The sequence below is a fragment of the Mus pahari genome, chromosome 3, assembly GCF_900095145.1.
Source record: "Mus pahari chromosome 3, PAHARI_EIJ_v1.1, whole genome shotgun sequence".
NCBI classification, from domain to species: domain Eukaryota; kingdom Metazoa; phylum Chordata; class Mammalia; order Rodentia; family Muridae; genus Mus; species Mus pahari.
The window spans coordinates 43,804,678-43,818,734 of record NC_034592.1 but is presented as its reverse complement, the minus strand read 5'-3'; the positions used below and the strand labels follow the sequence as shown (position 1 = coordinate 43,818,734).

The window sequence follows — 14,057 nt, the reverse complement described above, 5'->3', positions numbered from 1 at the left end:
GGAGAGAGGGGGTTGGAAAATCTGGCATAGGCCTACCCGTAGTGTCAGAGCGCGAAAGAGAGAGAGAGAGAGAGAGAGAGAGAGAGAGAGAGAGAGAGAGAGAGAGAGAGAGAGAGAGAAGAGCCAAGAGTTCAAGTCTAGCTTGGGCCACAAACAGATGAAGGCCAACCTGGATCACATTTCTATCTCAAAAAGCAGAAAATAAAAATAATTAAATAAAAATCAAAAACGGGGAGATGAGGGGTGAGGCTAGCAGAAGAAATAGAATTATCTCTTCTTCATATTTTCACAACGATTTCCAGAAGTCTCTATCGAACCAAAAAGACCGTGTGGCTTTGAATGAGTAGCCGAATTTCTCTGATCTCCACTGATCCCTCATACAGCAGGATTCCCTGCTGATCTGGGAAGCAAGAGATAAGGTGCTCAGCACAGTGCCTGGAAACCAGCAGGTCTCATGGTGGTTGGTGAAAATAGGTTTATGTGAACATGGGCCTATAGGAAGGTGTAAGGCATACAGCTTTCTCTGGCAGGAAAACCCCCATCCAGGAAAGCTAGAGAAAGAATGTCCAAATGCACAGTAAGAGGAAATGTTAGGCTAGGGTCTGGAGGTAAACAGAACCATGAGCAAGACTGGCAGCTTCCACACAGACAGGCCAAGAGTAATAAGCACTTTGTGTTTCCTGTGGGCTTCAAACCCCTGAAGCCCAGCTACCTCACTCTAGAGAGGAAGAGAGTGACGATGCCCCACTTCTGCAACCTCGGGCTTGCTCCGGAGTAAAAGCTTCTCCTTGGTCAACTTTGACCTCATCTCTTCTGTCAGCTTTGAGCTCTTCTCCTGGATCACCTTCCGCCTCACCTACATAAATGGTCACCGAGTTTCTGTTCCCTTAAAATCCTAGGAACTTGGAGGCCAGAAAGAAGGCTCAGCAGTTACGAGCACTTGCTCTTGTGCTATTGAAGGCTTATTATAATTATAAAACTATATTTATGCTATGTGTCTTTCATCGGGGAACTAAATGGTCAAAGGCGGGGTGGAAACCACACACACACACACACACACACACACACACACATACATACACACCATACATACATACATACATACATACACAAAAATAAAATTTTTAATTAATTTTAAATGAAAGAAATAAAGCAACGCTCTCACTATGAGAGGGAAGGAGGAAAGATTCGTGAGGTTGGGAGCTAGTGTCGAGAACCTTCAAAAGTAAAACAGGAGAGAGAGCACTGACTGACAGGCAAGAGGCAGCCAGAGAATTGAGGTAGGTTTAAAGAATTCTACTTACTCCAACCTAGACAGAACCCACTGAGAGAGAAAGAATCCAGAGACAAAAGTGGAGGTGTCCCGAACTCCAAGACGGATACTTAGACTTGATGCCACAGGAAGGGCGGAGCAAACAGGAGCGTGATCAAAGGCACTTCTGGCTTTATTACAATGCATGCGACACAACATCCTTTACTTATTCCGTTGAAATGAAAGGAAAAGGACCACTGAGAACTCAGTATTCTGAACCATTGTTTTCGTCCCTTTGAAATACATTCAGAGGCCCATTGGGTTATACTGACATACAATAGCATAGAATCTTAACCAAATGTTTCCGAAGCTCTTTACATTGAACGCAACTTTCCCTCCTCACAGGTACAGAAGCAGCTAAAAAAAAAAAAAAAAAAACAAAAAAAAAACGCCCACATCACCCTAGCAACCACCTGCATGCACGCACGCACGCACGCACGCGCAAGGGAATAATTCCTGTTGTAAATCACAGGTCTCGCTCTCTCTCCAGTCACAAAGCCTCATCAGAGTCACTCTTGTCTGACAGCACCAGCTTCCATAAATCTTATATAACTGGCTTCTCTGTTACAGTTTTGAGGTCTCCTTTCCCTACCAATTAAAACCAGTCATACAATTGCCTACATGGGCAGTCAAAGATAAGGGTCCCCCGAAAAGAACCACCATCTAAAGTCATTGCCCAGAATGTAGCCAGACTATTAGAGTATCTCAGTGTTGAGAAGCACATTAGTAATCAAGTTTCCCTGAAAAACTAAAAGATGTTCCAAACTGTGTTACTACAGATGGACAGTGTTCTCATTGTCCCTATATTCACATCACTCCTGACACCAAGTGTGTAGATCCAGTTCCATGAGAATACCAAGTAAAGAGTCCTGAAATCTGTTGTTGTGTCTTGGGTTTTTTGTTTGTTTGTTTGTTTGGTTGGTTGTTTGGTTGGTTGGTTGGTTGGTTAGTTTTTACTTTTTAGAGACAGGGTTTCTGTGTAGCCTTGGCTGTCTTGGCATTCACTAGACCAGGCTGGCCTTGAACTCAGAGATCCACCTGCCTTTGCCTCCCAAGTGCTGTGATTAAAGGTGTGTGAAACCACTGCCCAATTTTTTTTTTAAGAATCCAATAATTTAACTCAAATCCAGATTTACTGCCTGTAATAGCAGAGCTCATTTTAAGAGTTTAGTTCCACAAACTGACCCACACACATGCACGCGCACACACACACACACACACACACACACACACACACACACTAATTTAACTCAAATCCAGATTTACTGCCTGTAATAGCAGAGCTCGTTTTAAGAGTTTAGTTCCACAAACTGACCCCCCCACACACACTCACAAATGCACATCAGACAGTGGGCATACAATTGGCTTCCCAGGTTATCTACCCTTCCTCCACCTGTCTCCCAACCTAGAATCCCCAACCCTTTAATTTAGTAACCGGCTATAATAAATCTGATTCAGGGAAATGTCTTCATAAGCTTATTGTAAAGATAGTATAAATAATGAAAACAAGCTGGGCGTGGCGTTGCATGCCTTTGATCCCAGCAGAGGCAGGTAGATTTCGGTAAGGTCCAGGCTTCCAAGCCTACTGATCTACATAAGTTTCAGGCCACCCAAGGATACAATAGTGAGACTCATTTCAAATAAATATAAAGAGAGAGAGAGAAAATAGAGCCGGGCGTGGTACCTCACGCCTTTAATCCCAGCACTTGGGAGACAGAGGCAGAGGCAGGCGCATTTCTGAGTTCAAGGCCAGCCTGGTCTACAAAGTGAGTTCCAGGACAGCCAGGGCTACACAGAGAAACCCTGTCTCGAAAAACGAGAGAGAGAGAGAGAGAGAGAGAGAGAGAGAGAGAGAGAGAGAGAGAGAGAGAGAGAGAGAGAGAGAGAGAGAGAGAGAGAGAGAATAATATAAATAATATAGGTAAACATGAAATAAAGAACTGCATGGTTCACCAAGGAAACAAGAGCCAAGCAGTTTCCTCCTCTCTTTCCTCCCACCCTTCAAATATTCTGAAACTCAGGTTTTCGAAACCCATGATTTAGGGGTTTGTAAGAGCTCCGTTATGGATGCAGGGTCATCAGACCACGGCAATTCATGATTATCTCTAACCTCTTTCTCTTTCCAGAAGTCAAAGGCACAGCGGAAGTTTCAACTCTGATTTCAGCAGCGAAGCCTCGGGCACTCCTCAGCTCTCATCCCTGAAGCTATCGACCAACCCATCAGCAATTTCATGAATGTACAAAAGTGTACTCAACCCAGAAATCCCAAGAATCTGAGACCTTCCAGGGTCAGAGATGGAGAATAGGCACTTCTTTTCTTATGTTTGTTAGGACGCGGGTGGTCTCAAGAACTGACATTACATGTGGCTCTTCACTGTACCCAGCTCCTATTATTCAAAATATAATAATAAACAGTTAATTAAGAAGAAGTAAATTTTACTAGCTAATTCTTCTCTTCAATTTTAATGAGCTAACCCAGGCTTCACCAATAAAAACTACCAATCACGCTTTGCTGCACGAGGCATATCTGATGTGGGAAGAATCACAATTCTTAACAGAAAGGGGGGAAGTGTATATATAGATAAGGCTGGGTGTGAGGGATCGCTTGAGTTCTGGTCTATATTGCTAGTTTCAGGCCATCTGACTCAAGTCCTAGGATTAAAGGCAAGCATCACTACACACTGCTATATCAGCAGCACATGCTTTCTTTCTCTTCAGGGACTCTGAGATATAACTCTGTCTTTAAAAAATAGGAAAGGATCTATCCTAACGTTGTTAGACATTTCCACCTTGGCCCTTTTCTTTCTCCACAGAAGCTGAATGTAATCACCCATCAATCATACATTTATTTTATCCATCATGCCAACAACTCAAAACTAAGGCGGCACAGTAAGCACAATGAAGAATGTAGCACATCCTTTACAACCCAGGGCAATAACAGTTCCTCTTCCTATAACACTGTGTATTTTTCTTCTTCTCTCAAAGTAATAAAATGTCTTGGAATTATCCAAATGCTTTCACAGGCATTTAAAGCCTACTTCAAAGCAAGGCATGATATAGCACATGTTTATAATCCTGGTATTTGAGAGGCTGAGGCAGGAGGATTTCCATGACTTCAAGACTAACCTAGAGCCAAAGTCTGGACCAATATGGACTCCTAAAATGATGATCTTTTTTCTTTCTTTTTTTTTTTTTTTTTTAAGTCTTTGTCAGTGGTACTCTCTTCAACATCAACTTGTTCCCAACAAGTTCAGTCAGCAACAGTAGGGTCAGAAATAACTTCTGGCCGGTCAGTGGTGGCGCACGCCTTTAATCCCAGCACTCAGGAGGCAGAGGCAGGTGGATTTCTAAGTTCGAGGCCAGCCTGGTGTACAGAGTGAGTTCCAGGACAGCCAGGGCTACACAGAGAAACCCTGTCTCGAAAAACCAAAAAGAAAGAAGAAAGAGAGAGAGAGAGAGAGAGAGAGAGAGAGAGAGAGAGGAAGGAAGGAAGGAAGGAAGGAAGGAAGGAAGGAAGGAAGGAAGGAAGGAAGGAAGGAAAGAAGGAAGAACTGAGAAATGTCTCTTAAGTGGTATAGAATGTATACAGACTAAGATGGCTTCACTAGGCAACTAGGACAAGCTACATATGTAGTCAATAAAAGTGATGTTATGTCACACCAGAATGCATATTTTATTTCACTAAACAAACACGCCATACATTGATCTAAGCTAACAGTGATTTCCCTTTATCTACTACTTATTACTGAGTAATGGTGCACATGACTGCATAAAACGTCTTTTAAAAAGTCAAATGTAATATCTGCGCAATGTCCAGTGCTTTCTGAAGTATGTTTCTGCACTTGGGCTAGCCTTTGGAGTCCAGGCATTGAGTAGAACGAATCGAGTTTCAGAAAACATCACCATGTTCCAAAAATAAAGAAAAGAAATTAGATAATGGTCTGGAAATTTTTCCCTCTTCTAATAACCACAGCTGCCTCTTGCCTTCCTCCGGCGTGACATATAAAAACTAAATCACCTGGCTAGCTGTATGCTTTTTCCCAAAATTTGCTTTTCCAATACAAAAAGAAATAGGAGGAAGGACACTAACATTTAGAGTTTCTTGCCTCTAGGACATATTACTAGTGATTGTAGACCATATATATACATACCAGTACCCATATTTTGCCTATGAGACTTAGTGAATTTGAACATGTTCTCTAAGGCCAAAGCTTTCTGTTTCTTAGACTCAGATACATTGTTCCAGTTTAGTCACTGCTGGAGAAGCATTTGTGGGAGCCTATTGCAAACCAAGCCACCACTCCAGGTGCTAGAGATCTGAAAGTGTGTAAGACACACCCAACCCCAGTCAAAACTTATATCCTGACCTGGAGAGATGGCTCAGGGATTAAGAGCACTGACCGCTCTTCTGAAGGTCCTGAGTTCAAATCCCAGCAACCACATGATCGCTCACAACCATCTGTAATGAGATGTGACACCATCTTCGGATGTGCCTGAAGACAGCTACAGTGTACTTACTTGCCAGAGCAAGTGGGGCCTGAGCGAGCAGAGATCCCAAGTTCAATTCCCAGCAACCACATGATGGCTCACAACCATCTGTACAGCTACAGTGTATTCATATACATAAAATAAATAAATCTTAAAAAAAAAAAACAAAAACACACACACATCCTGACTATGGACAGGACATTAAAGGACCACACAGGGTAATGTAAGAATTCTATCAGTATGTCAATATCATTCATCCACAATGACCATCAACTCTTTTTTGACTGCCTATAAGAAGCATTAGTTATAAGACTCAGCAGTGGTAGTCGGGCGTGGTGGTGCACGCCTTTAATCCCAGCACTTGGGAGGCAGAGGCAGGCGAATTTCTAAGTTCCAGGCCAGCCTGGTCTACAGAGTGAGTTCCAGGACAGCCAGGGCTACAGAGAAACCCTGTCTTGAAAAAAACAAAACAAACAAAAAAAAAAAAAAAAAAAAAAAAACAAGACTCAGCAGTGGGGTGTGACTTCCACGGAGAACTGCTAACTCTGTGTCCTTCTCATTAACAGTGAGGCATGCAACTGCCTTCCCATGCTGCCTAGAATGACTTACTTATAAAGTGACTATGTGACTAATGCTCTCAGAAAGCAGAGTTCTAACAGTTTTGTCTCTCATCCCAAAGTCTTTCCCATTGTTCACTGAGGTGAAGAGTTAGGTTGCTAAAATGAAGGAAGCGTGGTCGTTTGACTAACGTCTCTATGAGAAACAGGGGGAGGTTTCAACGCTCATCATTAAGGCCCCAGACACAGCACATGCTATCCATTGGGCAATGGCATCCAGGCCTCATATGCTGACCAACAGCTCCCAAGAAGTCCCTAGTCCCAGAGAGGCCATCACCAGCACTTTCCACCTTCAAAAAGAGAAATCCCAGGACTCTCAAACTTTAAAATAAATGCATAATACAAAGTTTTGTTTTAAACAAACAGGGCAACATCCTTCTCTCACCTACTTGTACAAACTGACAAATGTAACTTTCAGCTGTTTCTGTAGCAATCCCTGGGCTATGGACTTCTTGTGACACTTAGATGCCCCTGTCATTGAGCTTTTGTAAGAACTTGTGTTGCTTGAGGAAGGTTGTTTCAGGAGTGCATCTATCTTCCTAGGGGATGAAGGGCGGTCCAGGGGCCATCACCTACTAAAAGCCTTACTAAAGCTGCAGCACTCTGCCAACTTTCTTTGGCAAGACGCAGTTGCTTTGCGGAGAGTGGAGGCTGTTGCCGGTGTACACTTTGCATTTCCTCCTGGGCCAGTCACACCCTGGCAACTGAGTTTCTCAAAGAAAGCTTCCTCCTCCCCCTTGCAGAAGGGTCTTCCCCCGCCTCACCTCAGAAGGAAACACCAAGCCTCCACTGCAGACAAGCCACATTCACAAGTTAAGAGTTTGCATAAAGTTTCATTGATGTGGGAACGCCCTGCCTCCAGCTAGGTAAAGTGTATCACAAACGTATTCCAGCCTAGCCTAACCCTGAATGAGAATTGTGCTCCTCCTCTGTTGGTGGGAACAAATTCACAGTCTCGCCCCAGTTTCCCGCCACCACCACCTCCACCTCCGCCACACAGCAGCCCCAAAGAGTCACACAATTCCGAGAGGGACCACTTCCTCCTAGAAGCCGAGGCAGAGGATCAGGTCGCCAGGACGCACACACCTGAGATCGGTCGTCACGCGCGAGGGGTCGGCGAGCAAGGGAGTCAGGAGCCTCCAGCCGGAACGGAGTCGGCCTCACCGAGAACCAGAGTGGCCCTGAGCTCGCGGCGAGCGCGCCGGGATGTCACCGGGTCAGGCGGGGCCACGGTAACCCGACCCGCCCGCCGACGCCCCTCCCGGCCACTTCCTCCTCCCCTCGTGCGCCTCCGCCTCCCCGGGGGATGATCCGGCGACTCAGCCACCGCCTTCGCCGCGACACCGCGGCCGGCTGGGGCGCCTCAGCTCGGCGGGGAAACGCGGAACTGCAGCCGGTGGGGAAGGGCGGCTGCAGACCCCCGCGCTCTGGGCCTCGCTGGGACGTGGGCTGGCCATGCCCGGGGTTATCGATCCTGCCCCGAGCCCCGGCGGAGCACGACTCCATACCCTGCCACTCATCGCCAGCTGGAGGAAAGACGAGAGGGCTGAGCTAGGCCGGGGAAGCCACCGTGGTGTCGGGTTTCTGTCCCTCCCCACGCGGGCCACTCCTGCCTTCTGCCCGGGAGGAGGACGTCCCCCCCCCCCCCGCCTGCTGCCTGCCGGGGTTGCCTTACCTGATCACTCGTCGCGCGCCCTCAGATCCGGCGTCCCCTCCTCCTAGCCTCCGGGTCGCTAGGCTTCCCTGGGCCTAGAAAGGCGTCTAGGAGTCGGGGGACCCTAGGGACTCGGCCTGCAGCTCTCGGCCCGGATACCCTAGCGTGTTCTGCGGGCGCTCCAGGCCTCTGGACCCCGGGCCTGAATGTTACCACGGGGACCCACGGAGAAGACCAAACCCAATCAGCAAGGGTGGGATGCTGAACGCTGGCCCAGCGGGCCCGGCCTCGTACAGGTGGGGGGAGGCGGAGAACCCTGGCTGCGGAGCCACAGGCTTCCCACTTGCACCCCCTCCCAACCCGACCCTGCCCACTGAGCATGCCCAGCTCACTTGTTGCAACAACAAGGGTTAAGCAAACCCAAAGGTACCCAAGGAGGGCTCAGGTCCGGTTCCGAAAGACCCCACTTTAAATCCTGAGATCATGGTGTTGAAAAGTGGGCAGGGACTGATTCAAAAAGCTCCTCGTGCCAAATTAGTTGGAAGGAAATTGTAGCAGTGTTTAGTAATCAGTTGCTAAGTCACATACTTAGTATTCTTAAACCCTGTCGAAATGCCTATAGTTAGGGGTCACAAACTCACAGTAACTTATGGGAAACAAACCCTCTGTAAAGGCAAAACAACTTGTTCCTGGCCTTGGACACGTTAAATTTGGAAACTAAGCTCCTGTCGCTGTACCACTGAATGGGTTTGGATTAAGCCTGGAAATCTTTAGCGTTTAAAATGTGCCTTTCACAGTACAGCTATGGTGCCTGGTACAGCATCACCTGAGAACTTGGCAAACTATCTGAGCTAGTGACTACCTGAGTCACAAACATCCTAGTCTGAGCCCCAGACCTAACCAAGCATTCCAGAGATCCAGATTCAAACTAAGGGTTGAGAGCTGAAGTTCAATAGCTCTGTCCTAAAGGATTCTAGTTTGAGAACTCTAGTAGTAAGCCAGTGACTTTCGGTTTTCCTGTTTTTCCGATCCCAAATATTTACTTAGAAGTTCAATGCGTTTCTCAGCAAAGAAGTAGGTCGAAATCAGGTCCCCATGCCGGCTTCCCACTCACTAATTCACCTAAAAGATTTCAGTTCCTGGAAATGAAACCATTACGTCATTGACTTTCGTATTCTGGTGCCTATAAAAGATGTTTAAATGTTCGTTGGCTTTAAGTGGATGCTTTAGTGAACAGTGTGTTTCCGGCCCAACTATGTCAAGTCTTTCTTCACTAAGTACTCTACCCACGAAGGATTCAGCTCTCATCAGAAACCCATTGAGCGCCCATCAGACCTCGGCATAACTTAGATGATAAAGGAGACCGAGAAAAATCGGAAGCACTGGGTAGCATTGCACTTGACAAAGATGGTCCCCAAAACAAAACAAAAGATCGGAACAGGAAGCATCCAATAGGATTCATGAAGAGCCCAAAAGGAAAAAGATGCGACTGTGTGGGAGAAGGATAAAGAGCCGGGAAGCAACCCCAAACAATCCATGTTTTCTTTTGAGTCCTCTCTGTCAAAACCACTGCATTTTGGCATTGTTCCTGTGTGCATCACATTTCATCTCCATCAGTGCTGTGAATAAAAGGAGCAAAATTAGAGAAGAAAATGTTCTTCAGCAGATATATTCATGAATTAAAACTACCCCTTGCTTCTAACTGCTCAGATCACAACTAACTTAGAACATGTTTTTGAAAAATAAAAAGGGGGCACATCTTTAATCCCAGCTGCCTGGAGATAGAGGATGGCCATGAACTTGACATCAGTGTGACCCACATAGCAAATTCCAGGACAGCCAGAGCTACGGTGAGGCCTATCTGAACGGGGTGGGGGCACAGTTCATGAGTACCTGATTTGGCCTCTGTCCAACCTTCTTATCTCTGTCCAGATGTCTTGCTTTTATTATGCTAAAAACTCCACTGAAAGAATTTGTTTGAGGACTGGAATATCTAACCTGGAACACAGCTTCCCAATTGCTTAAGCAAGTTCTTATCATAACAAAAATAACTTCACAGGGAGTGAGAGGATACTCACTAGTTTAGGAACTGCTCTTTGGAATCTACGAACAACATTTTCATTTTTAAAAATAAAAATTAAGAGGCTGGAACTATGGCTCAGTGATTAAGAATACTTGCTACTTTTCCAGAGGACCATGGTTCAATTCCCAGCATCCACATAGTAGCTCACAGCCCTCAGCAACCCCAGCTCCAAGGAATTCAACATCTCTGGCCTCTGAGATACCCACATACACACACATTCACACACACACACACACACAACTATATGTAAGTACTGCTACTAATAAAAACACTTTTCTTTTTGCTACTGTTGCTCTTCAGTCATGGAATTCAAACAAAACAAGGCAAGCTTATGTCTGAGGCACAATAGGGATTGAGAAGGAAGGTGGTTGCCATATTTGAAAATAGCCAGCAGTTATTTCAGCAGAGGCGATCTTAGACCGATACCTTGGGAAGGTAAAGTTCAAAGTGCTTCTCCTTGGCCATGATAAGCATGACAAAGCATTTAGAAAACTGCTATGGTTCCTGCCTTACACATCTCCTGGGTCAAACAACTTTGGTGCCACCTAACTTTGCTGACACTCCTAAGAAAAGAGTCACAAATCTGTCATTCCAGCTACTTGAAAGACTGAAGAAGGAGGAGAACAAGTTCAAGGCCTGCCTGAACTACAAAGGGAGTAAAAGGCCAGGCTGGGTGGCTCAGCCAGACTCAGTCACAATGTTTTAAAAGCAACTAGCCAGGCCGGGTGTGGTGGTGCACATGCCTTTAATCCCAACACTCGGGAGATGGATTTCTGAGTTCAAGGCCAGCCTGGTCTACAGAGTGAGTTCCAGGACAGCCAGGGCTATACAGAGAAACCCTGTCTTGAAACACCCCCCCACCTCACCGCACCCCAAAAAAAACAAAAACAAAAACAATGAGCCAGCACTATAGCTCAGCAGCAGAGCATCTGCCCACAGCCCACATGCTTAGCATACTGGGGGGGTGGGGGGATGGCTGGGTTTGGTTCCCAGCACTGTTCCAAAGGAAGAAAAGGGAGGAGAGAAGTCGGCTCTAAACCAGCATAGATTTTCACCCACATTTGTCTGCCCGACTCTGGAAGGCTTTCCTCTATGCACCTGCATTTTACCAAAATCCAGTTCCCCAGCCATTTTCTCTGCATTTATATCACATTTATGCCACTGGCTATACATACCCTTGGAACAAAATAAATGAGAATTTTTTTTTTCTCATTCCCAAATCAGGGATTCGCAACTTCTACTATGATCTATGATCTTAAATCCAGTTTCTGAGAGGGAGATGCTTTTCCAAGTGGGGGAAGCAGGGGCCATTACTGTTATTAATGAACCAACTCTGGCTTTGCCCTACCAGAAAGTACACTAATCATAAAACAACACATTTTTACAAAGCAGAAAAAGTTTAGTTGTGGGATGGCCGAGTGTGTGGGGTAAGATCCAAGTCGCAAACTTAATACATTGAGAACATAAGGCTTAGAGAAATGGATGGGGTGAAAAAGCAAAGTGTTACATGGGGGTGGGGGGCAATGGGTGGGGTGGAGGGCAATGGGTGGGGGTGGAGGGCAATGGTCTGCAGAGATTAAGTGACCAGGTCCGTGCTTGTGTAATTGAACATGATGGCCCTTCATGGGACAGTGTTACAGACAATGGCAATATTAACACTATCCGAGGATTTTGGAACTCTTAGAAAAAGCTCTAAGCCATCGATATCAGGCATAGTAGTGCCTGCCTGTCATCTCTGTGCCCAGGAATCCAAAGCAGGAAGATTTCAAATTTGAGAGCAATGTGGGTTCCATATTGAGACATGAGACACTGTCCAAAAACCAAACAAAGACGTGTGTGTGTGGGGGGGGGGAGCTTTTGTAATAAATAGTCTTAATTTTTAACATGACAGCATTTACAATAACCAAGGCCAACTTCTGAGCATATCTGTGAAGACTGTGGTGTTTTGAATGAAAATGACCCTTATAGGCACATAGGGAGTGGCACTAATAGGAGGTGTGACCTCGTTGGAGGGATTAAATCTCTTTGGGGGGGTGGGCTTTGAGGTTTCAGAAGTTCAAGCCAAGTCTAGTGTCATTCTCTCTACCTGCTGCATGCCAATCTTGGCTCCTTTTCCAGCACCATGTCTGTCTGCATGCCACCATGCTTCCTGTCCTAATGACAATGGGTTAAATCTCTGAATTGTAAACTGGGTCCCAGTTAAGTGTTTTCCTTTATAAGCATTGCTGTGGTCATGGTGTCTCTTGACAGCAATAGAAACTCTAATGAAGACAGAGGTTTATCACAGACTTGATGTACCAGGGTGGGGGTGGGGAGGTAACAAGGGAATTTCCCACACACACACTTGCTCAAAGGAGAGGGAGAAGGGGATGGGAGAAGGGTTGTGAGAGGGGGTGTTAGGGAGGGGCCAATAAACAGAATGTAAAGTGAATAAGTAAAAAATAAATAGGTAAGTAATAAAACAAATTTAATTAATTAATTTTAAAAAGACAGAGGCTTAAGTGAGGCAGGAAAACCACCCCTACTGTGGGGAGAAGAATGCGTGGAATGGAGTCTTGCACTGAATCAAAAGGAGAAAGTGAGCTAAGCACCAGCATTGCTCTGTCAGCTTCCTGCCAGGTCAGCTGCCCAGCTCCTGTGGTCACAGCTAGAGGGGCTCACACTGCCTTGCCTCCTGGCTCCCCTCTATGACTATGCTCAACCTGTGAGCCAGAACACCCTTCCATCCTGAAGTTACTGTTGTCAAATATTTTGCCACCATAACAGAAAAGTGTCTGGCACATTCAGCCCTCCACTCAAAGCCTTCCCAGGGGAGTGAAGAAAGAACTGGTGATCTCAACAAAAACAGCTTTGCAATCCCTGTACCATAACCCGGACAACCACCACGGGCATCACAGCCCAATGGCCCAACGTGTTATCTGCAGTCTTGTTAGTGTAAGGCCAGCTGTGCAACCCCACAAACTGGCTTTTCTTTTTACATCAACTAAAAGCAAACAAAGCTGTCAGTCACTCAGGTTCCCTCTAAGTTTTCTAGAAGATTCTTTCATGCACTCTGTCTGTTTATTTTGTTTTGGTTTGTTTGTTTGTTGTGCAGGGAACAGAATCCAGGACATCCAGTGCATGGCTGTGGACAACTGCATTAGATCCTGTACAGTTCTTGAGAAACAAATTCTCCCCTTACCAAATATGTTCATACAACTTATGAAATATTAGTAGAAAGAACCACGAATGTTATTGCTCTTCCCACTTTAGTTTTACAAATGAGAAACTGAAAGCCCACAGCTAAACTTAAATAACTTCCTTAAGGTTGCGTAGTTAGCTAAACAAAGAAATAAGAGAAAAATGGGGAAACTGCATAATCTCTGATACACTTTCATGCAAAGTCTTCACCCATTGTCTGGTTCTGTACCTGCCAGAGCTCTAGTGTTCTCATCAGTGAGCAATGTTAATAAGGACCAGTCATACCGTATACCAAACACTACTCTTCAGCAAAATGCACACACTCTTTACTTTATATATTTATTATCATTGCCATTATTATTATTATTATTATTGTTGTTGTTGTTGTTGTTGTCATACAGTACTGGCAGTACTAGAGACAGAACCTAGAACATTTTGTTTTTCCCCAAGTGCTTCTCCTGTGAGCTGTAGCCCTAGCTTTACAGATAGTTTTCTGTTGTTGTTTTTGTCTGTTTGTTTCCATTTTCTTGTTCTTTTTCATTTTCTGGCTAGTTCTGTCTTCATCTGTGTCTATGCTCTCTCTATAACCTGTCTCTGTAAAACTGCCCTGGTAAAACGGCTCTGCACGTATACCACCCTGCACATATACCACCCTGCACATATACCACCCTGCACATATACCACCCTGCACATATACCACCCTGCACATATACCACCCTGCAC

The 14,057-nt window shown here is 45.4% G+C and overlaps 1 protein-coding gene across 1 annotated transcript in view; it reads right to left on the bottom strand.

The window, feature by feature from the left end:
* Positions 1-7,640, bottom strand: part of Gpd2 (glycerol-3-phosphate dehydrogenase 2) — a 135,669-nt gene extending 128,029 nt beyond the window's left edge. The window contains exon 1 of the mRNA XM_029536655.1: positions 7,504-7,640. The gene's annotated coding sequence lies outside the window, so the exon portion shown is untranslated. The remainder of the gene's footprint in view (positions 1-7,503) is intronic.
* Positions 7,641-14,057: the final 6,417 nt, after the last annotated feature.